At 41.9% G+C, this 23,907-nt stretch overlaps 1 pseudogene; it reads left to right on the top strand.

Moving 5' to 3' along the window:
* The first annotated feature begins 2,188 nt into the window (after window positions 1-2,188).
* LOC116504475 lies at window positions 2,189-16,672 on the top strand (annotated as a pseudogene).
* Window positions 16,673-23,907: the final 7,235 nt, after the last annotated feature.

The following is a 23,907-nucleotide window of genomic DNA, read 5'->3' as shown; positions in this document are numbered from 1 at the left end:
TTTTGTTTACAAGAAAGTACTTCCTTAGAATACTTTCCTCAAATATGCAATGTTTTCTCGGTATCCTAGTTCTTGTGAATGCTGCCCAGCCAAGTGATTGTGTTGCATTGGACCATTGCCCACTTTAAGAGGGAAGGCTTAAATCATCCCAGAAACAATTTAAGTATTAATTTTCAAAAGCCTCAGCAGCTGAGAACAAGTTTTGCTTTCTTTGTTGCTTTTTTAAGCTGCAAAGCTCGTAAGGGTAGAGTAGGGCTGTCAAATTTGTAGCCACGGGCCGGATGCGTCATGCAGTGGCCACACCCATGCCTGGTTTAGCAAAGGGGGAGGTAAGTTGTGATATGTCACATGATGATGCGAGTTTGACACCTGTGTTGTAGAGAAATAACTCATCAGGAAAAACCAAGTTCAGATTATATTTTTTATTCCACCATGAAGATACCAATGCAGCTTGCAAATAAAAGCCTGTAACGCTTCTTCCCACATGGTAATTGGAGCTATTTGGATCTATGTTGGAGAAATGGCAATTGAGCCAAAAAGAAGTGCTTGGGTTATCTAGTTTGCATCCAGGTTTGGTCACCACATTTTTAAAAAAGATGTTGAGATTCTAGAAAAAAAATGCAGAGTAGAGCAACAAAGATGATTAGGGCAATGGAGGCTAAAACATGAAGAACAGTTGCAGGAATTGGGTAAGTCTAATCTAGTGAAAAGAAGGACTAGTGGTCGCATGATAGCAGTGTTCCAATATTTGAGGGGCTGCTACAAAGAAGGGGGAGTCAACCTCTTTTCCAAAGCACCTGAAAACAAAACTAGAAGCCATGAATGGAAACGAATCAAGGAGAGAAGCAACCTAGAAATAAGGAGAAATTTCATGACAATTAGAACAATTAAATCATGAAATGACTTGCCTCCAGAAGTTGTGGGTGCTCCAATACTGGAGGGTTTTTAGAAAAGATTGGACTGCCATTTGTTAGAAATGGTATAGTGTCTCCCGTGACTCGACAAATGCGCGCCTGACAAAAGCACGCCGACGAAACCGCGGCGAGAAAACCGTGATGTTGAAATCGCGCCCACAACAGCGCGCCAACAACAGCGTGCCGACAAAAGCGTGATTACAGTTAAGGTTAGGGTTAGGGATAGGGTTATTATGTTGTTTTTGCATTGTTTGTTGATGGCACGCTTTTGTCGGCGCGCTGTGGGTGCGCTGTTGTGGGCGCGATTTTGACATCGCAGTTTTCTCGCCGCGGTTTTATCGGCGCGCATTTGTCGTGCGCGCATTTGTCAGCAGGGGATTGGACTAGAAGGCCTCTAAAATCCCTTCCAACTCTATTATTCTGTTCCTATCTCTTACATTATTAAGGTGGTAATAAGCAAACTTCAGGATTGATGCATCCTTTCTTCCATCTATCCCAGAGCAAGATGGAAAACAGTGGCTCCAGGAACTTTCAAAGATATAAAACTAATGATAGGATACCTTTGAATGCGGGCTCTACCCAGGAATTCGAGTTCAGCTTGAGAATTTATACACAATAATTTGTATTTGATTTTCCCTGAAAGAGTCTTCCTAAAGCAACCCAGTTTTATGGAGAAATATCATTAGTTGCAATAGGCAATCCATCTGGGTTAAATTTACCAATCTATTGTAAATCCTCATAAAAATTACCAGTAAATCCTAATGAGCTGTCATGGCGCAGTGATTAGAATGCAGTATTGCAGGCTAATTCTGCTGATTGCTGTCAGTCTTCTGTCCTTCCAAGGTGGGTAAAATGAGGACCCAGATAGTTGGGGGCAATATGCTGACTCTGTAAATTGCTTAGAAAGGCCTGTAAAAGCACTGTGAAGCGGTATAAAAGTGCTAGTGCTGCTATTTTTGTCCAGTCTGTTCCTGTCATACTATACAATCCAAGCCAGCTCTGTGTGCTGAGAAGTGGTTCCCACTCACTGCAATGGGGCTTATTCCCTGGAAAATGCAGAGAGGACTGCAGGCAGCTCTCTACTCTCCTAGTATAAATTAAAGACAATAATTATATATTCAGTACAAAATTATTTTGAAGAGCAAGAGGTATCAGAAATAAAGGTTGCAGGGACAATTAAGCTGGCCCCCATCTGTTTGCTAGTGGTTGAACTATATTACAGCCGTAGTACTGGTGATTGATGGAAGGCTGGATAAGCCCAGGCAAATGGAAACATGAAGCAGAGGTACGCTGGGGAACCACCAGCCGCCAAGCTTCTCACGTGTACTGGTAGTCCTCAACTTAATGACCACAGTTGAGCCCAAAGTTTATGTTGCTAAGGGTTGTTAAATGAGTTTTATCTCATTTTACAACCTTTCTTGCCATAGTTGCCAGTTAAGTGAATCATTGCAATTGTTAAATGAGGAACATCATTGCTAAGTGAATCTGACTTCCCCATTGGCTTTGCTTGTCAGAAGGTGGCAAAATATGAAATATAAATATGAATCAGTTGCCAAACCTCTAAATTTGGATCATGTGACCATGGGAATGCTGCAACAGTTGTGTGGAAAATGGTCATAAGTCCCTTTTTTCCAGTGCCGTTATAATTTTAATTGGTCACTGAGTGAACTGTTGTATGTCGGAGACTACCTATATATTTATCTGCATTCAGGTTAAATTGTTTACGTCAGTTCATGAAACAGGAGGGAACACGATGAAGGATAAATGAACGACTAAGACAAGTTAGGCTCCAGGCTTTGTTCTGTTACACTGACATGGGATCCAAAGTTCTGGAAAGACAAGCAATCATATTGGGATTGAACTATCCAGGGGGATGGCTTCAGGAGTACTAAAAATAGTTCACTTTTCCTCTTCGTTTGGGGAAAATGTAGTGACGCACACCCATGTAGAACTATGCTACAGCCACAGAGCAAACTAGCTCACTTCTGGAACTGTCTTCCTTGTGGCAGATGGGCATGTTGGAGGATCAAGAATCTACATACGTCTATGACCTCATGGCAACAGTTGTACATATTCTAGATTCCCGGACCGGGGGCAGCCTTGGGGCATATCAAAGTTGGAGAGACCTACCATCAAAGAAAGGAGGTGAGACTTTTAATAAAAAGCACAGCGTCTTGGTCTTTCTAGTTGCTCTATAACTGTCACTTCTTATTATATGGAAAGGGTGGTGATGGTTAAATGTACCTATACTAAAAAAAAAATTGCACCTGATTGTAAGATATGATTGCAATACATCTGATTGTAAGATGTTCACTGATTGAACATCTGTGTATTTAACACATAACTTTCTTTTTTTTTAAGGGGGTCACACCAGCAGTGGTATCTTTTTAATGACTTTCTAATTGAACCTGTGGATAAGGTAAGGATACAATGATAATTTATATTCTGTTCTCTTGCTTTCTTACATACAACAGAAGTAGAAGTGAATATTTAGTATGCAGTTATTCACTTTCCATGCTTTTTTTAAATTAGAAAGCATGGATTTTATAGAGTGCTTTGACATAAAATAGAAATCAGAACTGAATAATTTGAAAGCATACCTTTACAAAGTAGTCTTATATGGATTGAAGTGTTTCAAGACATATTTCCATGTTAATGAGAATTGATTTGTTTTAAAGCTTCTGTGAATCTCTGTTTTATTAAATGGCCTAGGTGATGCCTCATATCCTATGTTACTTTTTTTCTTGCAAACAATATTAAGTTGTACATTAAAGGCAGTAGGTGAATGTCTTTTATAGTCAAGTGGACATAAAACAGTTTATTTATTTATTTGGAGACATGTAATGTTACTATGGGACACGGTGGCTCAGTGGCTAAGATGCTGAGCTTGTTGATTAGAAAGTTCGGCAGTTCGAATCCCTAGCGCTGCGTAACAGAGTGAGCTCTCGTTACTTGTCCCAGCTTCTGCCAGCCTAGTAGTTCGAAAGCATGTAAAAAACAAGTAGAAAAATAGGAATCACCTTTGGTGGGAAGGTAAAAGCATTCTGTGCACCTTCAGCTTTAGTCATGCTGGCCACATGACCACAGAGACGTCATTGGACAGCTTTGGCTCTTTGGCTTTGAAACGGAGATGAGCACTGCCCCTAGAGTCGGGAACAACTAGCACGTATGTATGAAGGGAACCTTTACCTTTAATGTTACTACAGAACATATTTATAAGACACAGTTTTAGTATGTATATGCCTTGTGCCAAGAAATACGCACCAAGATGCTGTGCTATGCCCCCACTGAGAAATTTGAGATCTTCTTTTTAGGATCTTAGAATTTACAACCTAGCCAGGGTTGCCCTGAACTGTTGCCATGGATAAACAAATGTGAGTATTGATTTATCCAAGTCACAACTTGCATCCATGCTGAAACTTCCTTAACATTCTGCTTTCAAGTCTAAAGAAATTTAGTCAGCACAGACAGGCACAATTCTAAGTCAAAATTTCTTCTTTTGGATTATTCCCCCTCCCCACCCACATTTCCCATTTTAATTAAAAATGGCTCCAGACAGCTTCCAGAACTCATTTCTGATCTGTCTGTTCTCCTACTTCTGTCTACCTGATTTTTCCTGTCTGCCTTTGGATTTACAGTGTGAGGCTGTACAATTTGACATGACCTGGAAAGTGCCTGGGATCCTTTATTATGTGCGGAGGAACCTCCACTCCAAGTACAATTTGCACAGTGAGTGTGCGTGCATGTACAAACGCATTTACAAAAGTAGCAAGAAATTAAGAGCTGCCGCTTCTTAAAACCTGACTGCCAGGTTTAGTCATGATGATAACCTTTAGTCTCTTACAAGCCAGGTATCCAGTAATATTAGGACAGGAATTATAACGTCCTATACAGTATATGTATATAAGGAGGATGACTGCAGGAAAAACTAAACAAGCACTAGTTGATTGTCTTATTATAACATTGTAATGACATAGTGGTGCTCCTCAATGTATGACTATAACAGAGCCTGCCCATTGTGGTCCTAAATAGTGGTTGTAAAACAGGCCACTTACATGGACCAAGCCAATTTTTTTTTTTTTTTTTTTGCAAGGTTGTAAAGCAAACCAGTTGTTCACTGTCGGCCACTTTTGCTGAAAATCAGAAGTCAAGCCAGCAAAAATGTCATAAAATGCAGTGACATGACTGTGGGGATGCTGCAAACAGCCATAATGTGGGCCAGTTTGCCGAGACCGCAAAATGCAGTCGTCTGATGGGAGAGGGGGAGAATGTTTTTTGTAACTTTGGAACTAGGTCATAGGCACCCCAGGGAGGTCCGTCATAAATTTGATCTATTGCTAAACAACCAGTCATAGGTTGAGGACAGCCTGTACTGAAATCTTTGTTCAGGAACTCCAGCATCTAGTCCCGTTATATCTAGGGGTGTGTGTGTGTGTGTGTGTGTGTGTGGTGTGTGTGGTGTAAGCTATTGAAATAGAGAAACACCCCCATAACATGAATAAATGGTGACAATGCCTCCGCCTACCAGACATCTGGAAACCAGCCCTAGTCAACAACGAGCACCACCCAAGCCGTTACAACACGAAACAACAATAGACACACAGCCAGCACCAATCAGCACCAATCTATGAATCATGATACAACCACACAACCAATCATTCCACTTACTGAAACAAAGACAGCACTCCCGGATACCCCCACCAAGATTATAGAAAGACGGCAGCTCCGATCACACTTTAAGCCCAAAACCCAGCCTGAAGATGGTGAGTGAGACCTCGCCGAAACGTTGCCCAAGACAATCTCAATCTTACACAGGAAAAGACCCGAATACAACAAGACCAATACACACACACACACCACACCACACACCACACACACACACTATATATATATGTATGTATATATATATATATGTATGTGTATATATATATATATATATATATATGTATGTGATAATATATAGTATGTGTATATATATATATATATATATATATATATATGTATGTGTGTATATATATATATATATATGTATGTATGTATGTATACATACATACTACATACATACATACATACATACATACATACATAGAGATATTATTGATCAAGTGGCTTTGAAGGTTGTATAATAGGAATAGAGTGTGATTCAATTGTATGTCATTCCACCATGAACCCAGTTCATAGATCCCAGTAAGCTACAGTGGTTAGTGAGCATATTGAGGCCAAATAATATGTTTTTTAAAAAACACACATTTTAAATACTGATTAGGTGCAATTAGGTGTAGAAAAGAAGCTTTGTTTGTCCAGAATAAGCAAAAGCATAACTACGATTTAATTTAAGCTTGTTTCTCTGGGCCCCTCTCGTTCTGCTTGAAAATTGCTTCCATACAACTGAATAATAATAACAATACCCCAAATGGATAATTCGCTTGACATGATACTCAGTTTGAAAAGCCAGACATTAATCAAGCCATGGGGCTTAGTTGGCACATAGACTACCAATTGGAATGGCAGAGGGTCCTGCCTGCCTTACATTGCCCAGTGAAATCTCCTTATCAAGTAAGGCACATGAGTTTCCTTCCTGCTTCCACACAAAGATGCTCTGCTCATTTAAACAAGTGGGGTATATTTTAATTTATTGGTTTATTACTTAGATGGTTAAACATGTATGAGAAAACAGGTATGTATAAACCATGGACATGAACACAAGAAAGGAGAATAAAATGGGGACAGTAGGACAAGGACGGTAGGCACACTGGTGCGCTTATGCACGCCCCCTTGCAGACCTCTTAGGAATGGGATGAGGTCCACAGTAGACAGTTTAGGTTGAAGTTTTGGGGGTTTGAGGATGTAACAACAAAGTCAGGTAGAGCATTCCAGGCATTGGACCACTCTGTTGCTGAAGTTCTATTTTCTGCAATCGAGTTTGGAGCAGTTTACCTTGAGTTTGTATCTATTGTTGCCCATGTATTATTGAGGTTGAAGCTGGAGTAGTCGTTGACAGGTAGGATGTTGTAGCAGACAATTTGTGTACTGCGCTTAGGTCAGACCGTAGGCGATGTAGTTCAAGGTTGCCATAGTCCAAAATTTCAAGCCTGGGGCATAAGGGAGTCTATTGTATATGACTAGCTTAGCCTTCAGACAGTTAATTTTTCTTTATATCCTCACTTGATTCTTTTTCAGGGGACCTATTTGTACATAGTCAGCAATGCCATGAAATCTTCAGGGCCCTAGGAAGGGCGGGGTCGGTGGGTGGGGGAGGTTTCTATCTTGCTTGGAGTGAGCTGTGTTCTCATGTTGAACAACCCCAATTACCTCACTTTCAGCCTTCCTTACACTGGGCACACCACTCCTTGATCTTTTCCTTAATTGCCTTTACGGCAGGGCCAAATGGAAATTCCAGCGAGAGAAGCATCATATAATAGCGTTGTACAGTCGGGAGGAGAAATAGCCTTGCCCTCCTTCACAGTGGGTGAGTGTGAGGATGGAATTTTTGAGAGGTGGTCATAAGTTAACACCACAAAGATTGAGACAAACAAAATAATATTGTTTGCAAGGAAAGTGCGGTGATCTCAAGAGGAAGTGAAACAAACTGAGCGATCATCATGAGATGAAAAGGCCCATCAGCATAGACAACAAGGTCGCATCAAGGATAAAAACATTGCTAGCCAAAACACTTTTGTTGTGCTGGTGAAATAGAAATTGTTGGAGGGTGTTTAAATGAATGCTGAAGCAGTCGTACAGCTGTTTTTCCACAGAAAACAGCATGTCCAGATATTTACTTTAAGATGGCTGGTCACTTTTGAGAAGCAGCTGCAGTGGATGTTCTCCCATCTTAAGTTTAATGTATTTTGAATTAAATTGGCTGTGTATGGACATTGTGGATTCCTGAAACTGCACTCTATGTGCCCTCAGAAATCTATTTGGCATGTTTCTAGAACTGTGTCAACTGATGTGACCAACTTCAGGATTGAGTTGCCCATGTTATGGATCTGTCTTCCTAAAATAAAAATCCTTGTTTTAAATTCTGTTGTTCAATTCTTCTAGAGAAGTCAGTCCTATGACACTAGAGGTTTTCTTTTAAGGGTTTTAGGCCCATTAGGTTTGAACGATCAACTAATTCTTAGAAAATAGTATCTTTTGTAGGAAGGAAGAAATTATGCTCTTGAGGTTTTCTTTGGGGCATCCCCTGATCATGATGGATTCCCTTTCTGTTTAGTCTTTCTGTAAAACCGAATGTAATCTCTGAGTGAGTCAACTGTCATCAAATTTCATTTTCTTTTTCAAGTCAAGAACCCGATTGAAGCCAGCGTGTTGCTTGCTGAGGCTTCCCTTGCTCGCAAACAGCGCAAATGTCACGCCACTTTCATCCCCCTCATGCTGAGCGAAATGCCACAGGTTGGAGACTTGGTGGGATTGGATGCTGAGTTTGTGACCCTCAATAGGTAGGCATCACATGTTGTGGCTCACCAGCGGCCAGCAGAGCTGGCAGCAGAGTCGGACAGTGAGGAGGTTGGGGAGGAGCATGGGCCAGTCCTGGAGGCTGGGGGAAGCTCTAATGAAGGCTCTGCGTAGAGACAGAGAGGGGACCGAGGCTTTCGGGCAGTAACTCAGGTGCCTAGGGAGCTAGGCTGCAGTGGGCAGAGGAACAGCTAGAGCTTGTTCCCAGTGTGCGCATGCACAGAGCTGCCAGAAGAAAAGAGCAATTCAGAAATCAGGGTAGACTTGGGAGTAAGTCACAGGTGGAAGGTGATCCCATAGGAAATAAAAGAGGAGCGAAAGGGGAGTGGGCTTTTGCAAGAAACAATTCATTTGTTCGTTCATTAGATTCATTTCAGGAGTGTGAAGATCTGTCCGTGAATCTCAGAGACTCTGTGCCCAGTCTTTCCTTGCACAGCACCTCATTTGGAAAACATTTACATGGCAGCTTTCCAGACAGATAAGGTCTGTAGTCATAAATATTCCTTTGAAAGACAGTTTGCCAGGCCTTTGCTGAATGTGAATAAGAGGAATTCATATTCATTTAATAAAAGCAGTTTTGTCAGGACCAGGACTCTGCCTCGTGCTTTTTGGGGAAGCCTAGGTCAGAACATACACACATTAGGAGAAGAGACAAGATTTCTGGATCTAAGATACAGCCTTTCGATCACAGGCAGTATATATTCACCCTTTCATCATCTGCAATAGGAGGAAGCTGAGCTCCGCAGTGACGGGACCAAATCCACGATCAAACCTAGTCAGATGTCAGTGGCCAGGATCACGTGTGTCCGGGGACAGGGTCCCAATGAGGGCGTTCCTTTCATTGATGATTACATTTCCACACAAGAACAGGTACGCAACTTCAAAAACATATTCCGTGTTTTTAAGACCATGCAAAAAGTGAACAGGGACAATCTGAGCTCTGGAGAAGGATGTTCCACAGAGAAGGAGCCAGGACAGAAAAAAACGTGATGGGACCTGCCTGTAGAGAGACGATACCTCAAATAACCTGGTTCTGTGCCATGAAGGGCTTTTTAGGTCATCACCAGCATCTTGAATTGCACCTGGAAGCAGACTGGCGACCAGTGCAGCCCACAGAGCAGTGCCTGACAAAGAGTATGTGAGACCCCAAGCAGGGCTTCCTGGTCCAGGACCAGCACACAACACATAGTTGTGCAAAGGCCTTTAGGGGGATGGCTTTCACTTGTTCCTTGAACAGGAGCTGTGAAGACCACCCCCAAATTGCACCAGGTTCCTTTTGGGTAGCACAACCCCACCTAAAACAAAAAGTGGAAAGTCTCAAGAACCAGGAACCCCTAACACCAGATAGGGTATTCAGAAGGCTCTTACCAGCTCTGAAGAACTAGTAGTGGAAATTTTGAGCAGTTCGGAAAACTGGTAAATACCACCTCTGACTGGGCCCCTCCCCATCTATTTTCTGCCTCCCGAGTCCTAGATGATCGGGAGGAAATGGGGATTTTGCAGTAACCTTCCCTGAGTGGAGAAGGAATGGAGAATTTAAAGCATCCTTCCCCTCGAGTGGGTAGGGAATGGAGATTTACAGTATCCTTCCCCTGCAACGCCCACCAAGCCACACCCACAGAACTGGTAGAAAAAAAAATTGAATCCCACCACTGCCTAACACCCAAAATCACTTAGTCTTGCTATGGTGAGCTGAAGCTTGTTATTTCCATTTTGCTTTGTTTTTTATTATTCATTTTCTAGCATATTCAGAATTTGTCTTCCTTTTTCCTATCAGGTAATGTATGTTCTTGAATGGAAGTAGATCCACCCAGTGACCTGGAAGATGAGAAGGGACAGGAAGACCCTTCAATACATCATGATTCCATTTTATGTGTTCTTGTAGGTGGTGGATTATCTTACTCAGTATTCGGGAATCAAGCCAGGAGATCTGGATGCCAAAATTCATCCAAACATCTCACAACCCTCAATCCACCTATTTAAAGCTACGCTTCCTCATAGATGTTGGAGTCAAGTTTGTGGGCCATGGATTGCAAAAAGACTTCCGGGTTATCAATATCATGGTGACTGTCTCCTTATAACTAACTAACTAACTACACACACTCTCTCTCTCTCTCTCTCTCGTCTCTCCTCTCTCTCTTCTCTCTCTCTCTCTCTCTCTCCCTCTCCCTCTCCCTCTCCCTCTCCCTCTCCCTCTCCCTCCCTCCCTCCCTCCCTCCCTCTCTCTCGTTAACTGCTTATAGTGAGTGAGAATAGAGCATGTGTAAAGAAGGTATAGTAACAGAGATGTAACCGAACACAAGTGATATGTGTATTAACAAGTTAACAGAATTGGAAGGGACCTTGCAGGTCATCTAGTCCAACCGCCTGCCCAAGCAGGAGACCCTATATCTGCCTCTACCTAGGCTTGAACTCACAACCTCCTGATTGTGAATGACTTAATACCTTAATTTAGATTCCCTGACTCAAAATTGTTTTTCCAGTTCTGAAATTCTGTAGGCATTCCACATAGCCACTTATCTTGTATCTGGAATTATTTGTTTAATTTACCCTAACCCTAACCCATCCTACCACGGCAGCCCTGGAAGCCCACAACAGTTAAACAATAAAACAACAACACAATTCAACATTGACAGCCAATGTAAAAACCATGAAACAATAACAGGAGATGTAGGTTGGAAATCGCACAACTTGGGCCAAGATCCACTGGAAAGAAATGGGGTTTTCTGCACTTCTGGGGTGGGGGTGGGGAAATATTTACAGCATTTCCTGTAGTAGAGTAAGAGATGACCCCAGTGAGTTGGCTTCTCAGGCCCGCCCAGTGCTTGGGGATTCACCAGATAGGATGATCAGTGCGATCATCCTCATGTGTAAAAGGGTTGCAGTGGAATGCATGTGTGAGAGAGAAGACAGCACACAGAGGGAGAAGAGAGCAAGGCTAGGATCTTACTAGTACTTTTGTGTCTGTAATTTTTAACTAGGCAAAACAGTACATCACAGGGTAAAACCTTCTGAAGCAAGGTACCCCACATGGTCTAATTTCGAGATTGTGTCCAAAGTCCAGGACTCATGATGCCTCTGGAATTGAAATATGGCAAATTTTATAAAACATTTTATGATAAAAATTATCATAAAAGTATTTTATGACATAATACAACATTAGCAGTTTGTCAACTATACAATTCAACATGGGCTACTTTTCAAGGCAGAGGCATTTCTGAATTTTTAAGAACTCTTCAACTACATCAGAAGCTACATCACTGTTGAAGTCACTGAGGAATCTGCAGTCATTGTTTGCAGACCCGTCTCATTTCACAGCCTTTGAAGTTTCTTAGCTTCCTTAAGTTTAAGTTTTATTTTATTTATATGCCGCCCTATTCCCTAAAAGGGACTCAGGGCGGCGAACAACTTAAACGGGAAGGGGAAACATACAAGTACAAATAGACATTTAAAATGACCAACAACCACACCTGTCGAGAGGGGAGGGGAGCTCATCAACCCCAGGCCTGCCGACACAGCCAGGTTTTAAACGGCTTTTCGGAAAGCAGGGAGAGAGGTGAGGGTCTGAATCTCCGCGGGGAGTTCATTCCAAAGGGCCGGAGCTGCAACAGAGAAGGCCCTCCCCCGGGTCGTAGCCAGATGGCATTGGCTGGTGGATGGAACCCGGAAGAGGCCGCCCTGTGCGATCTAATGGGTCTTTGGGAGGTAATTGGCAGCAGACGGTCTCTCAAGTACCCAGGTCCAATACCATGAAGGGCTTTATAAGTAATAACTAGCACCTTGAAACGCATCCGGAGACCGATTGGAAGCCAGTGCAGCTCGCGAAGGATAGGTGTAACGTGGGTGTATCAGGGTACACCCACCATCGCTTGCGCGGCCCGCGTTCTGGACCAGTTGAAGTCTCTGAATGCTCTTCAAGGGCTGCCCCATGTAGAGCGCATTGCAGTAGCGCCTTCCTCTCCCAAAAGCGCTTTTTCAAGAGGCAACTGGATAAGAAGTTTCTTCTGAGAGCTGGAGAAGCTTCTGCCCGGGTCAGCTCCTGAAACCACCCAGAAATTGCTATCAGACTCTACTTTTTAATATGGAAAGCAAAAATTATTAAATACATCAGGAGTAATCGAAGACATTCAACTAATTTGCTTTCAGTTATATTAATTACCAGATTTAGTTCTGATCGCTACTGGAGCAAGGTGGACCTTAGACCAAGTCTAGTTTTGATCTAAGGTTAAGAAGATCTTGTAGACTGAGATCTCTTCAAAGAATGATCATGCTGTTGTATGCTAATAGGGCTATACCTGCCTCTTACAGGTTCCCAGAGATCAAGTAATCGACACCGTGTATTTGTTCCACATGCCCAGGAAGAGGATGATCTCCCTGCGCTTCCTTGCCTGGTATTTTTTGGGTCAGTACAATCATCCTGTGGGCAGTGTTAAGCTGTGCCCCTCTTCCAGTCAGCCACACCACCGTGCATGAAAGAACAATAACAGTTGCTAAATAATTCCTCAGGTACAGTTCTCAGGAAGATACTGATACTAAGGAAAATGTGGAGGAACTGATATCTCAGAAAAAGAAGCTGAAACTTTAAATGCAGAATAAGGAGATAACAACTTGGAAACTGCTCAGGCAGGGGCCTCCCTAATTCACTGCACTTTTAAAACTGGGGAGGAGGGGCCGCACAACCAGCTTTGCACGGTTGGTATTAAAGTCCAAATGCAATAAAAGTAGTTTTATGTCTTCCTGCGGAGTTGATTTCCTGGTCCAGCCTATCTAGTAAGGCTGGCTGCCCTCATGAGTTTTACAGTTTCTCAAAGCCTGCATTGCAATTGGGATGTAGAGACGGGAGTAGGGGAAGGCCTTCCAGATTAGCTTCATGTTAAAGTCTTGACAGTTGAGTTCATTTTCAACCCTGACAAAAATAAATTTTGCCGCTAACCTAAGCCTAAAGAGATTTCCTCTTTTCTTGAAACCAAAGGAAGTAGGCAAGGCAACTTTTGCTATTGGTTGGATTTTCTCTCTCTTTTTTCTTTTGCTCAGACCTGAAAATTCAAGGAGAGACTCATGACAGCATTGAAGATGCACGAACAGCACTTCAGCTGTACCGGAAATACATGGAACTGAGCACTGGAGGCTTGGAACCTGAGGAGTTCCGGAAGGTGCTGAAGGGCCTCTATGAAAAAGGGAGAAAAATGGACTGGAAGGTCCCAGAACCTGATGGCCAGAGCAGCCCCAAGAGTAAGTTTCTGCTGCTCGGCTTGTTGAGTATTAGTGTTTGGTGACCCTCAGATAAATGGAAGATTCTGAATCTTGGGAGGAAAAAAACAAAGTTCATTGATAAAGGACCTGGGGAGATAAGGCTTGCCAAAAGTGCATTGGGAGAAAGTGTCAGCTGAATGTGAGCAATCAATGGAATACAGACTATTACAGCCTCTTAAAAAGCCAGGCCAGTCTTTGCCTGGATTAATGGAAACATGACCAGATTATGGAAAATAATATTTCATAGAGAAACTGCAGTGAAAGGCTACCAGAATAAAAGGCAATCTATACATATAAAAAATGGCCATATGTGTGTATGTTCCAGCATAACTCTGGAACGCCTCGAGCAATTTCTACCAAATTTGGTACGCAGATGACTTACTCTCTGGAAACAATACTGTGGGGGGTAAGACACCCCTAAAACCCCTTGGGGTGTCTGTTCTGTTAAGATACGGCCTATTGTGCCTTAAAATGGCTTCTACTGTGCTGCTGTAAAATGGCTTCTACTGTACAGCACAGTGGAGTTGTCATGGTAATGGCTTCACAGTACTCCACAAGGGGGGTCCCTCTGGTAAGGGGGAAAATCCCACATTAGAAATTATGTTTGGCTTAGACACTTCCCCCCTATAAATACTGTATATACATGGGGAATGCTGGATTATCAGCTAGTACATAATAAATTGTAAGCCACACAGAGTTATCAGACAATAAGGTGGGTGACTAATAACTATTACAAATGCAATTAAAATAAAATGACCTGGAAATCAAGTCCCATATAGAAGAAAGGAAGGAGGAAGGCCACCTTTTCACAATAGGAGAAGAGACTTTGCAAGCAGATGTGTGGACAGCTAATGCTGCAATGTGCAAAAGAATATAAGCCTGTTTCTTTGCTGAAATTGGGATTGGAATGAGAACCAACCAGCTAAAATTAAAAGAAATTAGATATTGGCTGAATATTAGGAGGAAATACCTCATGATGAGAGTTTTTAATCAATGGGATGGTCTAGACCTCCATAGTGAGATGGTTCCGTTTCGTTAGGAGATTCCTGCCCTAAAGATGGACTTGAGATAGATGAGCTTCAAGGATCCTCACAATTCAGTGATTCACTTCGGTGGTTCTGTATAAAGATTCTACAAGATTTACAAAGGCTCGTGACCACGTGCAGGAGAGTGCATTTTGGCATACCTCTGTTAGCTGTGTTTCAAGTGTGATAGCTGCAAATAAATGGCTTCATACCTGCCTTTGAACCAGAGGTTGTCTTCAGCAGGTTCTGACCAGTTCTGGAGAACTGGTAGTGGAAATTTTGAGTAGTTTGTAGAACCAGTAAATACCACCTCTGACCACCCCCGCCCCCATCTATTCTCTGCCTCCCAAGTCCCAGCTGATCGGGAGGAAATGGGATTTTGCAGTATCCTTCCCCTGCCATGCCCACCAAGCCATGCCACGCCCACCAAATCTCGCCCACAGAACCGGTAGTAAAAAAATAGAATCCCACCACTTGAACCTATAAAAGTGTGTACTTTCAGAATATTTAAATACATGGATCGTGATCATGTTTATGCCTTCAAATAGAAAGACCAAGCCTCCAGTCCTCATTTCACCTGCATAGCAGAATTTGCTTAAAAGATGCTGGAAATTAACGTCTTACAGAGAGGTTCCTTTGCAACAAAGATAAAAAGGTGTATTGTTTCCTGGAAAGGCTTCTTAGGCTACATTTATGCAGACAGGAAGCCCTTAATTTTTAAGGGTATAAAAAGTATGGCCTGCAGGCTGCATGTTGTCTGCTTCCTTTCCAATTTGGGAGGCTTTAAGGAGCAAAGAAGCAGTGGCTCAGTGGCTAAGATGCTGAGCTTGTCGATCAGAAAGGTCAGCAGTTCGGTGGTTCGAATCCCTAGTGCCGCGTAATGAAGTGAGCTCCCATTACTTGTCCCAGTTTCTGCCAACCTAGCAGTTCGAAAGCATGTAAAAAATGCAAATAGAAAAATAGGGACTCCCTTTGGTGGGAAGGTAACAGTGTTCTGTGCGCCTTTGGCGTTGTGTCATGACGGTCACATGACCAGTGAGAAGCCTTTGGCTTTGAAACGGAGATGAGCACTGCCCCCTAGAGTCAGGAACAACTAACACATATGTGCGAGGGGAATCTTTTACCTTTACCTTTAAGGAGCAAGATACCATAAGTGCCCTCTCCTTTGGAGGGTTCCCCTGTAAACTCCTCCCTTCCCCTCCTTCCAAAAGAAACCGATTCTGCCTGCTTTGGGGAGTATGAAACCTGTCCTCCAGAGACCAAGGGACATTGTACAACTGCATGTTAAGCTTATTACAATCTTCCAGCAAAAACTGTTCGCCTTGGCCTTGGTTTCCTTTTGCCCTTATTCTGATTTCTGGTCCTGGGAATGTGACTTTAAATCCTCTCTTAGGTGTAGCCTTGCTCATCATGCTTTCTCCATAATTCACAGGACTGTGCTGTCTTTCTTTGGCAGATGCTGCAGTGTTCTCAAGTGTGTTGTCTCTCTGATCCACGTAACCCTACCATTTCCAACGTCCCTTGAGAAGAGGACCACTCCAAGCCTGCTCCCTGGAATATGGATATAGATGGGCTGAAAGATAGTGTGGGTGTATTAAGACAGGAAGGCACTATCATTAATGCAGAGTCAACATGAATTTCAGGGTTCAGAGGATTTCTTTTGGCTTTCCCAATAAGTCTCTTGGATCTGAGGTCCCATTTTAAACAGCCATGGCCAAGAGAGTACATGATGCAGGCCACAGAGGGTCACACTTCCTTTCAGAGACTGCGTGCATTCACAGAGTAGGTATATGGTGCAGCATCTATTAGGTGCTTAGGGAATAGGCTGTTCTTGATAAAAAGATGGTGAGAAGCAACTGATGAAGTGTTTCAAGCCCCTTTCTATAGGTGTCAATGTTGTTCGTAGACCTTGCAGAGCTCTTACGGTCATGGAAGCTTCATGGCTTTTTAATCTTTTCTATATGTAAATTGTGATCAAGGTTACATAAAGACTCTATAAAAATGTTGGTGCATCTAATGCTATTTTGCAATCCAGCCTTTTGTTTGCTTTTTGTCCTGTTAATTACACAGACATCCCATATTGTTTCATCATCATCATCTCTCTTGTTAAGAATAATCCGAGGAGCATTAATATATATCCTGGTTTTAATTCAGTGGAGTTGGACCTGCAGGTGGACAAGTCACCCGAGCAAGTTCAGGTTTATTAGATAATCTTATATCAAGGTTGATCCACCCCTTTTATACAACCTAAACTTTAGAGGAGCAAAGTTGATGCGAATCTGTAACCGCATGATTGACAACCGTAATGTTTTGCCAGAGCAAAAAAATATTTTTATTTATGTCAGGAATATCAAATAAAATTTTAAAAAATGGTTTGAAGATAGAAATGTGTAAACACTAAGCTTTCGGCAACCTAAAAAAACTATCCAATCTCAGGAAGAATATCTTCTAGAACAGGGTGGGTTGCTCCCAGCATTACTGCTGGTTTGGTTCGGTGTGCGTGCTCATTTGCTGATAAACAGGTCTGCGCATGCGCAAAACATTAAAAAATGGAAAAAAGTTAAATTTGTGCAATGAAAATTGTGCATGCGTAGAAGCAAAAAGCAAGATGGCGGTGCCTATGGGGGCATGGGAGGCCTGGGTCGCTTCCGGTTCGAGCGACCCTGGCCGCCAAACCACTACTGGTTCGACTGAACCGGTCCAAACCGATAGGAGCCCACCACTGTTCTAGAAGACAACCAAACATTTCATCTAGCCAAATTGGTAATTTGGAGAAGAAGCTGAACAGTAATGTGAAATACAAAAATTATAGATGATGTTTATCCTGCAGAAAACTTCGGGACCTGCATGTACCCCAATCTCCTTCATCTTTCAGCAGTTTTTGATACCACTGGTTTCAAGTTTCAGGAGCAAAAGGCCCAGTGTTCCAGTGGTTTTCCTTCTTCCTCTGGGGCCAGCCCCAATCAGTGAGGGGCGGAGATCTAACCTGAAAGCCTTCCTTTGTGGGTTCCTCAGGCCTGTTTGCTCTCCTCATTTATCATCTACATGCAACTGCTTCCATATGGGATCGGCATCATCAGCATGCTGGTGATAACTTAATAACACATCCCCACACTACTGTGTTCAAGTGATGCTATCAAGTTCTTTGTCAAGGTCTGGAAGTGGTGAGGATCTGGATGGAAAAGATCAGACTTTGGCACAACCTGTTGAGCATCAAAGAGCCTGCATGCGCCTCTTCCGAACACTGCCTTGTTTCCCAGGACTTAAAAGACATTTCAGCCTTCTCCTTAACCATTTAACCAATGGTTCTTGGTTGTTTTTCTCAAGATCATCTCTCATTTTCCCTACACAACCCAAGGAAGACTGAGTGGCTGTGAATTTGGAGGTCCATCTGCTTTCAGTTCTGGATGGGTTTATCCTCTCCCAGAAAGAATTGGTGCAAAATTTAAAGGTTTTCTTCTTTGCTCCTGCCAGAAAAAGAGATGGCAGCCATGGTCAGGAGAGCTTCTGCACTGATCCATCTTGCGATTGATTATTGCCTTTAAAAAAAAAATGCAAGGAATCTAATATGCATCTGCTTAGTCATTTAAAAAGGATCTCTGCTTTCTGATACATGAGTCAGCAATGGACAGTTGGTTTAAATCCATTCAGCCATCATCATTCATCATAATAGTCATTTCCAGAACAATCAAATGACTTCTCTCTGTCATTTCTTTCCTGCCTAATTTATTTTCATAAATTAATAGCATACAAGGGAGAGCTGGCAACATACTTGACATCCTTATTGCTCAGTTGCATACCTGTAATTGGCAGTACCAAGCCCCCAAGCTAATTGGTTAAGACACCCAAAGGAAAATTCCCCTTAAAAAAAAAGTTTGAGTCAGGGGAAGAGATGACCCTTTCTGAAGGATGTTTTGATGGAAGATGAAAGTTATCTGAAGATGTGACTGCTCATTTTTTAGCTCAGCAATTTTCTATATCTTGGAGAATTGACTCTAATTCATGCAGATCTAAAATACAGGAGATATGCTCTAGAATTATCAAACAAGACGGTATTTTAATATAAATAGTTGTAATAATTCTGCAGTGAAATAGGTTGAAAGTCACAAACACAATGCATGGAAAATAATTCATTCTTAAATATCTGCAACATAGTGATAGCTTGGTATCAATTCTGTAATAGTAAATTAATTTCTTCTGTTGACTGAAACACAATGTTTAGTATTTTTAGCCACAGGAAAGGGATAGAGAGCCCCCCTCTGCCTTCATTTGTAGGTATTTGGCCGATCAAGCCAGAATATTGTTGCATTGCTTACCATTGAGACTGTCCTATCAACTTGCTTATTTACTAGATGTGGCACAAATTGTAATATATAAAAATTCAGTAACATACACCCTCAGGATGCTACTTCATGTTGTCTCGTACTTCACATATTCTCAGGCATATCCTGCCACAGCATAGGCACAGTATGTTACATTTCACCTGGAAGTAGTACTTCTTCCTTCAGATCACCTCCACCCTATAATATATCATGGAATGTCATCGTGATAGTTGAACAATTGAGCCCAAAGGGTGAAAGGATGGACCCCTCTGATTTTATACAGCTACGTCCGCTTCCTGTTTTCAGCCAGCTGCATGGAGTTACTGCTTCCACTGTCTGTCTTCCAGGTGCCTTACCTAGCATTTCTCCCTAACTCCAATTAGTAAAGGAGGGTTCTTACCACATGTGTTGCTCTTCTGATAATTGAAAGGTGAAGTGGAGAATAATCCAACCATTTCTACATTACAACTTTCTGGGCGTGTGGCAAAAACGTACGATTAGAGCTTTCAGCCCTTTCTGTCCCACTCACCTTTTGAGAAGTTAATTAGTCTTGCAATCAGTAATCAAATCATTTTCTTTATTAAAAAGAACAAAAATCTCTTCCCACTACTGTAAGATTCAAGTATTTAGAGGTGAAGGAGTTCAAGTATAGATCAAGAGAAGCTTGATTAAAATAAAATCAATGATGCCCCAAGTCTAAGCACAATACACAAAATTGTCTGCTACAACGTCTTACCTGTCAACGACTTCTTCAGCTTTAACCTCAATAATACAGTGGCAAACAATCGATACAAACTCAAAGTAAAGCGCTCCAAACTTGATTGCAGAAAATACTTCAGCAATAGAGTGGTCAACGCCTGGAATGCTCTACCTGACTCCGTTGTTACATTGTTAAACCCCCTCCCCACAGCTTCAACCTGTCTGTTGTGGACCTCACCCCATTCCTAAGAGGTCCGTAAAGGAGGCGTGCATAAGCGCACCAGCATGCCTAACGTCCCTGTCCTACTGTCCCCATCTATTTGTATTCATTTCTTTCATTCATATCCATGTTTATATTTATACCTGCCATCTTGTACATGTTTGACAAACTAATAAATACAAAGTAGACCAAAAGAGGGTACTGGTCTACTACAGTTCTGTGTCAAAGGCTAGACTTGAAAATTCCGAATTAATACAGAGATTCCAAGAAGATCCTAATTTAATATTCATCATGCACAGGTGAAAGAAAGCTGATGTCCAGGATAGGAAACATTCAGTTTCTTAATTTGGTGAAATGTGGTTATCATTGCATAGAAAAAAAAAAAAGAAAACAATTTTAATTTAGTTTATAATTTTTCCCCATTTTTATAAAGAACGGAAAATCTGCAAACGCAGTGCTCTGCTTCAAGTATTTCTTGGAAATTCCTTTTCAAACATTTGCTTTAATCAGAGGTCCTTTCCTTGGTCTACCCTGCTGCCCCCCATTGGTCCTGGAAATCTCTCAGGATATTATAAAGCAACCACAGGATTTCTCTGTCACCTGGGGTCTGTCTATATAATAAAGGACATGTCTTCCTCAGGAACATATGGCTCAACTGACATGGATTTGACAGTTTTCACAGTGGACTAGTGCTAGGTCCACTGAGTTCACAGGAGCATTGAATATGTTGGTACATATTGGTATTGCCTTTTTTCATAGAGGTCTTAGAATGCAAGAAACCCTACAAACCAGTGGTGAGTTCCTACTGGTTCGGCCGAACCGGTAGTGGTTTGGTGGCCTGGATTGCTGGAACCAGCAGCGACCCAGGCCTGCCATGCCCCTGAACTGGTTCCTCGGTCGCCACTATCTTGTTTTTCAGTTTTTATTGCACAATTTCTATTGCACTGCGCATGGGCGTGTATGTGAAGCACGCACATGAGCAAACCAACTGTATTGCCAGCCAGAACCCACCCCTGCTTCAAACACTGGCTTAAAGTGGCTCAGTGATAACTTACATCTTTTAAACCCTTGAGATTGTTCGCTCAGTTTCTTGTTGCATCACCAAGTAGAGATGGGAAAGTCTACCCTGAATCTTGGGGGGGGGGGGGGGATTCTGCATAGTTGCCATTTAAGATGTTGAACTGCAACTCCAGTAGCTCCCGAAAGTATTGCCAGCAGTCAGGGATGATACAGCTATAATCCAACACCAGGTCAGCCAAAGGTAGACGGTGAAAAATTAGGGTGGGGTGGTGGGGAGTTATCCAAAGTTCTGAGTCTGTATAAGGCAGCTTTAGGGAAGATCTGTTATTTCAGTTTTTACTCAGGAGAAACAGAGCTGCCCTCCCAGTTACACTCAAGTGTAACACAAATAAGCCCAGCAACCTTTTTTTCTTGGCTGTGTCCCCATGACATTACTGTCATCTCATTCAAAGCTTGAAAGTGACACTTCTCTGAGTCATGTGTTGAGGTAGGGGTTTCCCCCTTATCCAGTTGGCAGATATATAAAATGCTTCATTATTCTTTACATTAGAGGCCAAGAGCCATAGGAACCACATATTGGTACAGGTAGTCAACCTACGACCATTCAAAGTTACAACTGCACTGAAAAAAGTACTTAAAACTAGTCCTCACGATTACAGTTGTCACAGCATGCCAGTAGTTATGCAATCAAAATTCAAGTACTTTGCAACTGGTTACAATAGTTACAACTGGTTTACAATAGTTACAGCATTCCAGGATAATGTGATCACCAGGAGGCTTCCGATGAGTAGTCAGTGGGGAAAGCCTGATTCACTTGGTCACTAAGGAGGAGGGCCAGCAGATAGCCCGAATCTGAAAAGATAAGTCAGGAAAGAAAAAGGCTCAGAATGAACAAAGACTTGCAACAGAAATCTGTTGGAAGGAAAATCCATCTGGTTTAGTTCCAAGCTGGGAGAAAGACACTGGAAACATGGAGGCTGATTGGAAAGAAAGGTTTATTGATGAAACAGCCACCAGCCTCATGTGATTCTGGGCACAGGTTTGGACTGTTCTGGGGTGTGTGCAATGAAGGGGCCTGTGTTCTGAAATGGTGTTGGGCAATTCCTATTGTGGCTAATGGCTTTCGTCTGGTGTTGGTTCTTGGGTGAGGGGCTGCTTTCTAAACCTACCATTCTTCCAAGGAGTTTTGAAATATCCAGAATTGAATGGATTACCAAATCTGCATTTCTAAAAGCTGGCCACCTCAGTTTCTGCTTGGGGGCAGGGAGACTGGTGCTAGTTTCTGTCTCCCTAAAGATTTTTTTTACTTCTCCTTTAGGGGAAATATATTATCCTGCCTTTTTAATGTTTCTCAAAATATTTCATTCTTTGGGGGGGAGGGGATTCCCATAAGTCAAAGATAATTTTTAAAAAGTTTCAATATGTAAATAACAAGAAAAAAGTCAAACAGTAGGTCCACTTAAGAGAGAAGATGGCAAGGAAGTAACAGGCAGCAGAGAAAAAGCGGAGCTGCTTAACTCATTCTTTGCATCAGCCTTAACGCAAAAAGAAACGATAGCCCAACCTACCAAAAACATAACTGTAAAAGACAGACTAGACACAAAAATTAAAATAAGCAAGAAAATGGATAGAGAACACGTCTCTGATCTTGACAAATATAAATCACTGGGACCTGGTGGATTACATCCCCGTTCTGAAAGAGCTGGCAGATGTTATCTCAGAACCATTGTACCACATCTTTCAAAAATCGTGGAAATAGAGCTGATGTCACAATGGTACGACGTGCGATCTTGGAGCTCTGAGATCGCAGTCGACACTTTTGCCATTGAATGGTCCATTCGGATCTAAACTGTCCTGAAAAGATGGTGACAGGGAAGAGTACGTCTTGCTGATCTCAGGGACACCACAAAGTCCCTGATTGATCCAAGAGAATCTCTTCTTGCCAGCGACAATAGGCACAGCCTCAAGCTGCTGAAGTCAGGACAGCTCTGCAACGGGAGGAAAGCGGAAAGAGAAAGTGTGTCCATCTAGTGAGGAAATCTTATTTTTATAAAAGACTGCCCAAAAAAAGATTGAAGTTAAATTAAACTGGTAAAGAAAAGGAAATAAGCAGCAAAATGAAGCATTATTAGACAGTGTTATCTTTTTTAATTTTACTTTTTTCTATGGATGGAAGTTTTGTAAACATTTTTTACTTTTTAAAGTGAAAGTATCGGGTTTTCTTCTATTTCTTTTGTTACCTATAGATTAAATCTTTTCCTTTATTTCTACAATACTGATTGGGATGGATTTTTCTTTTTATTTTGTTTCATTTAAGAATTTTGTTTCTTCTAAGCCTGAAACATAAAGAAGATATAAAAGGAATATAAAGAGGGTAGTAATCTTAGAGGGAAAGAAGTTACACTGTCACTTGGAGGCTGGAGGTTGAGACCTGGAAACATTGCTTTTTCTTTTTTCCCTTTGATCAGTTTGACTCTGCACTTCAAAGGCTTCAGCTTGTTTATAGAAGAAATAAGGAGAAGAGCATGGGTTGTTTACACAGATGCTCTTTGTATGCTTGTTGGTAGTGAAGTGAAAACAAAGATTTCTTTTTAAACCAGAGTGGCAGTGTTTACTAATTGGAAGGATGGCACGACATCAAAAAGAAACCACAACATTACAACAGATTATGTTTGCAATTCAAAAATTATTAGAAACAACAGAGAGAATTGAGAAGAATTGGGAAAATATTGAAAATATAATTTGTAATGTGGTAAAACCTGATGGAAAAATGGAAGATATCCAGCAAATGGAAAAAATGGAGGCTAGAGTCCTAAAAACCCAAGGGAAAAATGAACAAAGAGGCAAGATAACCGTGGATATTGACAGTGAACTGGGTGTGGTTGGAGATGGAAAGAGTGGAACAAGGAAAGGGAAGATAGAAGGAAAGGTACTTTATTCCAGATTTCAAGGTATAAAAGAAGAAAAAAGAGAAGAATTGATGGAGAGAAACTTTG

The sequence above is a fragment of the Thamnophis elegans genome, chromosome 2, assembly GCF_009769535.1.
Source record: "Thamnophis elegans isolate rThaEle1 chromosome 2, rThaEle1.pri, whole genome shotgun sequence".
Classification (NCBI taxonomy): Eukaryota; Metazoa; Chordata; class Lepidosauria; order Squamata; family Colubridae; genus Thamnophis; species Thamnophis elegans.
This window is presented reverse-complemented; position numbering and strand designations above follow the sequence as displayed.